Genomic DNA, 6,000 nt, shown 5'->3' on the forward strand with positions numbered 1-6,000 from the left:
CCGGGCAGCACAGGTTCACAGGACAGATAAGCCTCCATGCACACACTTATAGCTAAGGGCAATTTAGAGAGACCCATTTACCAAAAATGTCACATCTGTGGACTGTGGGAGCAAGCTGGAGTTCCAGGAGAAACCCCATTCACAGGGAGAACATGCAAGCTCCATGCAGAAAGAGCCCAGCCTGGGATTCGAAGCCTTGATCTTTTTCAAGCAAAGCAACAGCTAACAACTGTTCCACCATGCACTACAATTGTGGATCCCAGCTTGAAAGCACACTCTGTCTACAAAACTCCATCTAAAACTTCTTTGGGAATGAAAAACTACTACTTCTTCACTAGGGCCTTTTTCTGGGATGAATTTGTCTCTTTGCAATTCTTATTTTTTTCACCCTGGTAAATGCAGTAGAAAACCAGGAAACTACCCTCGTTTCTGGAAGTAACTTGTTTTGTAGTGGAATTGCTCCTACTGTTGACCTTTACTTTCCTATCTGTCTTTACTGGGCCTGGCTTCGAATATAATGCTGTGGAATATTTTACACTTTCGTCCTGACTAATGCCTTTGTTAAATGAGTCTGTCCATTCTAACCTCTCTGCAAACTAGCTCAAGTAAACAAATGAGCAAATGTCTAAATAATCCAACATTTTTAACTTAATTGCAGTTTAATCTGATTCACTATAATTTATTGCAGATGTGAACCCAAGAAGAATGAATTCCAAAACTGAATCAAAAGGTGCTTCAACAATGTATTAGCATAAGAGTATGCACATGTTGTTGTACCTATTGTACTTAATAAAAGGTGTTTATCACACATGTATAAACCAAGATGCCTTCAGTAGTTTGTCGTATTTGAAACTTTTCTAGCCCTGTTGTAACTCTCATGGGGATGTTGAGTTTATGTAGAGCACATGTAACTGTTGTCGGTTTAAATTTAGGTCTGTCTAAATTAGGACACTGTATAAAAGTAAGGCTTGTGGTCTATTTAAACTGATATTTTTCTACTCCTTTTAAAAAACCTCAGAGATTTCAACAAATGTTCACTGAGCTCAAACAGCAACTCTACATGTGTGTATGAGTTACCTGCAGGGTTCCGCATCATTTACAAGACCTGGACGTGTAGAGAAATAAAGTAGCACCATCTCCTGTTTGCCACTCATTTCAGCCCCTGCAGCCTTAACACCTGCCTCCCAGGAAGTACACAGAGGTCACATGAAGGGTATCATGTGGATGTTTAAGCACACATGGGTTTGGTTCTGATTTAGAAAAGCATACACGAACACAGGGTGAAACACACAAACACATCCAAAAATGTTAGCTTAATGAGCAAAGTCTGGAGCTTCTCTTCTCACTTGTCACCTCTTATTAGACAATCACATGGCAACTGACCTTGGTCGTCTTTCCTCGGGCCACTCTGCAGAGCTGTGTGGATGTGCATTAATTCAGGGGAAGGGGCTACCTGACCCTAATGATGTGGCTGTGAAATCGGGCCTGAGCCCAGCGCCATCTCTCATTACGCCCCTCCAAATTCATTTGCTATGTCGGCTAGGTCTGCTCATGCATGCACAGCACGCCACTTTACCCATGTGGCTTTGCTTGTACCTGCTGTTTGTCTGCATTTACTCCACAAGTCAAAACATGAGTACAGACAGGCAGAAGAATGCATAAAATCGAATAATTTTAAAATGAAAAACAAGGTGAATTTTCTGTGTATGTTTATTTAATTGTTTTTACAGTTTTTTTTAAGTATATAATGAATTTGATAAATTTGTCAAATTAGAACCACCAACTTTAATGAATATTATCAGGGTTTGATAGCACTGCCTGCCTTTCTTTCATTTATCCATTGTGCAGATGGTGTGGCTGATGTGCAGCGTTACCTACTGGACACAAAGAGTGTTTTGCATATGAGAAAAATTTTGTTTTGCACTCATCTGAACAAAGCCTATATATGTTGGTGGCAACATCATGTTTTTCTTCAGCAGGGAGAGGGGAGCTGGTCAGAGCTGATGGAAATATGGATGGACCTACTTAAGGCCAAAGAAAACCTTTTTGAGGCTGCAAAAGATAGAGGTTCACCTTCCAGAGCAACACAGACCCTAACCGTTCAGCCAAAGCTACAATGGATTGGTTTTGATCAAAACATATGTTATGGCCCTTGCAAACCAAATGTGGCAAATATGGCACTGCGCTCAGAAGCCTTTTTTAGTATTTTATGTAGCACAGAAAACTAGTTTTGCTCTGCCCTGCGGAAAGTGCAAACTGATCAGTGGTCGAAGTTGGGCGCAACGCTGCACGGAGCTACGTGATGCTTCACAGGTTGATGTGCTTGATGCGTATACAGTTCAACCAAACTGAACGTTTCAAATTTATACAACAAAATTATTATAACTATTTATTGGGTTTTTTATTTCTATTTTTTGTGCAGGCCTATAACAAAATTTCCTAAATAAAATACATAGAGGTTTGTGGTTGTAACATATCAAAATGTGCAAAAGTTCAAGGGCTGTGCATATTTTTGTAAGGCACTGTAGTTTTGTAGGAATGTCTGAATGACAGTTGACTACTTTTACTCTAGAAAAACAACTGGTCGCTCTGCCACAGCAGATAAGTAAATGTGTAACCTGTTCTGCATATTAATGTTTTGTACAAGACAGTGAACTAATGCATCTTCACACAGTAGAGATGTGAGCAAATCTGTACTGTGATCTCAACAGAGTCGCTGTCAGCTAATGTCAACTGACCTCTGCTGTGATTGGATCTTACCCAACTCGCTCCACCAGTAGTTGACAAAGGTGTAAAAACGGTACTGGGTGGGGGTTTTGTCCATGACTAAATGGGGGGAAGGGATTGACTGACATCCACATAAAGTATCTCCTCTTATGACCTTGACAAGCGTAGTGCTCTACCATGCAGGACAAGCAAAAAGACACTGCTCTGCCCTTTAAGATCAGCCACTAAGATTCCCATTATGACTTCCTCTGTGTAAACAATCTGACTTACTCTTTACAATAAACCCTGAAGACTCTGACATGTGTAGCAGGATATAGAGAGCGCTAAGCAAATGCCAAAGGTTTCCTTACTCTGTGTGTTATTTGATCTTGTGCATGTGTGTGTTAATGTGTTAATGTGAGTGTGTTTTCCATCGTAACAAACAGATGGTATCATAATGACATCATTGCACTCTAGGGTTATGTTCTCTGAAACTCGGTGGTGGGGAAAGAAATAAGGAGTGTTTCATCTAAAAAGAGCAGCAGAAATGAAACATTTAGCTTCAGTTTGCCCTGCTAAACACCGCCTACTTCCCAGCTCCTCATCTTGTCTGTTACAAATGTCAGCGCTGCCAGTTAACTGGACTTGAAATGATGTGCTTCGTCTTTCTCAGTCTCATTCTGCCATGTTCTCCTTCATTTGTTAAGGTTGCCCCGAGCACCTGAGTTTCTTTTTATGAGCATCTCTTCTTCCTTCTTCTTTTTATTTTTTTTATCTCCCTCCTCTGTTCTCCACCTCTCTCATCTCAACCAAGCAGGGAGAAACCTGTCACCATGCAGCATTAGTATGCTCTTTTCATATCTATGCCTCTTCCTCTCCCTTTTCTCTCGCTCCTTTTCCCCTCCTTCCCTCTCCCCTTCCTGTTTGTTCCGTGCACACATAAAAATAGTTTGTGCTTCTGACAAGAAAATGCCTCTAATCCCAAGGTTTGTTGGAGAGCAAACAGACGCAATTGGCCACTTATTATTTTGTGTAGAATTTTCAATGTGGGGTGTTTGTGGTATCCATGGCAACAAAGTAAGACACATACCCCCCCCCCCCCCCCCCCCCCCCCCCCCCCCACCCCCCACCCCCCCAAGACCCCTCACTCTCCCTCCTGTGTCACCGAGCAGAATTGGAGAAGAGGGGATGAAAAGAGGCGATAAAATAACACACTTACTCAAACACATGGGGCAAGCTATAACCTGTTAGTTCAGTAACCATGTGTGTTTCAGCGTGAGTGTGTGCTTCCTTCTTGGTCAAGTGTATAATGTGTGTTAGCTTTCACACAATCAGACTTCTTTGATTGAATCCTTGTGTGTAATAGAAGAGGAGATTGTGAGAACTGGATATATTACTGGAAAAGAAAGACACAGGTGTTCGTTTTTGTCTTAATGCACGTGTCTTCACCTGTGGGCTCAGGTGCAGTGGATGCCGCATGAAGGAAATGTTTGTAATTATAAATCTTCCATATGTGAACCGTACTTCTTCAGGATGTGCAGACCTTCGCACTCCATCTAACACCGTGGAAATCAATGAAAGCCAGTCAGAGAGGTGTGAAGATTGAGTTGCGGTCAAAATACTTTGCATGCCGAATAGTGATGGGAATTCCAGCTCTTTTCCAGCATCCAGATCATTTGGCTCAGCACAGCAAAAAAACTAAAAAATTATATTTCTTTCAGTTTTCAAATGGCTTCTCACTTTGTACCAACTGTAAGCTTTTATTGTTTAAAAGGTAGTTGAACACTTTGGAAAGGTTATAAGAGAAGAGAAAACTCTTTCTGCACCTTGTTTATAGTATAAATCCAGATTACTTGATCTTGGAAGCTGAAGCTAACTGCTAGTCTCAAATGGGCCAAGACCAAAGCGGACCACTACTATCTTAAAACAGCTCAAATCTCAGAGTGTCTGAGCAGTTTATACAGACACATATATAAACCTTTAAACAATGATCAAATTTGCATTTGGTGGGTATTTACATAGAAGCAAATGACCATTTACACTAGAAACATAGGCTACTAATAATCATCAGTTCACAATTTCGTTGATGCATAACGTTTCTGTTCATTTTAATTCCTAATGAGCTGATCTTTGTGACAGTACGAAGATAAAAAAAACTACATCTCTCACACAGAATTATTCCTCCACATCACTTTGTTTGTATGGTTAACATTTCAGGCATAGTACCCTTCTTCCGACTTAAAATGTACACAAAATCACCATCAAAGTATTTCTATGGTTGACTTTTTGATCTAGAACCTCATTCAGTGGGTTTTTGGATTTTTGTACCTTTCCTATATGTGGTGTGTAAAAACCGATATAATAGTAAAATAGTAATTACATAATGTGTATTTGATTAATAAATAGCATCTTTACCTTTATATCAGTCAGTTAGAGTTAGGGTTGGGTTAGGGTTAGGGTTCTGGTCTCAGCATGTGTTTCACACAGGAAGATCGTTGGTGATGCACCACATCCTACCTGAATTTTCTATGGAAATAGACATTAGTATTTTTGTAGATAACTACCCAGTCTGAACATAATGGCAGTTTAGAGGTTCATTATATGCAGAAAACCTTCAAGTACTGTTATGCAATAGTATCAAATGTACAAAATACTTCTTTTAAACACATGAAAAAAGGGAGCTTACTCCCATCATTCACAGAAACAGGCAGCCACTGAGCCATTATAAATGCCAGAACAAAAGCAACCACTAAACAACAGGCACTGAAGGAAAGATTAAAAATAACACTTAACACTATCTATCTATCTATCTATCTATCTATCTATCTATCTATCTATCTATCTATCTATCTATCTATCTATCTATCTATATATAAAATGTTGCTAATTTTGAAAATCAGACCTTACTCATGAGTGTAACTGTAGACTGTGAAATAGTGTGGTTGTGGAGTAGGTGTGGAGTAAGACTCGGATGCAGACAGGAGCATTTAAGGTGAACAGAATATTTAATAATAGAAACCAGATAACTTAAAAGAGACACAAGGAAAAACAGGATGACAACATGGTCAGAATCACAGGCACAGATAAAGGGAGAGTCACGGGAAATACAGGGATGAAAATAGGAGGATTAACACAAATAAACAACACAAGAAATAAGAAACTGAACCTAAAGGAATAAACTGATATAGCAACACCTAGGATACATAACCAACAGGGAAAAAGTGAAAACAGAGACCCAAATGAAAACCAAACATAACAAGATGCCCGAACAGGGCAGGTGGAGGGGGTGTTGGC

This window comes from Girardinichthys multiradiatus, chromosome 1 (assembly GCF_021462225.1).
Source record: "Girardinichthys multiradiatus isolate DD_20200921_A chromosome 1, DD_fGirMul_XY1, whole genome shotgun sequence".
NCBI lineage: Eukaryota > Metazoa > Chordata > Actinopteri > Cyprinodontiformes > Goodeidae > Girardinichthys > Girardinichthys multiradiatus.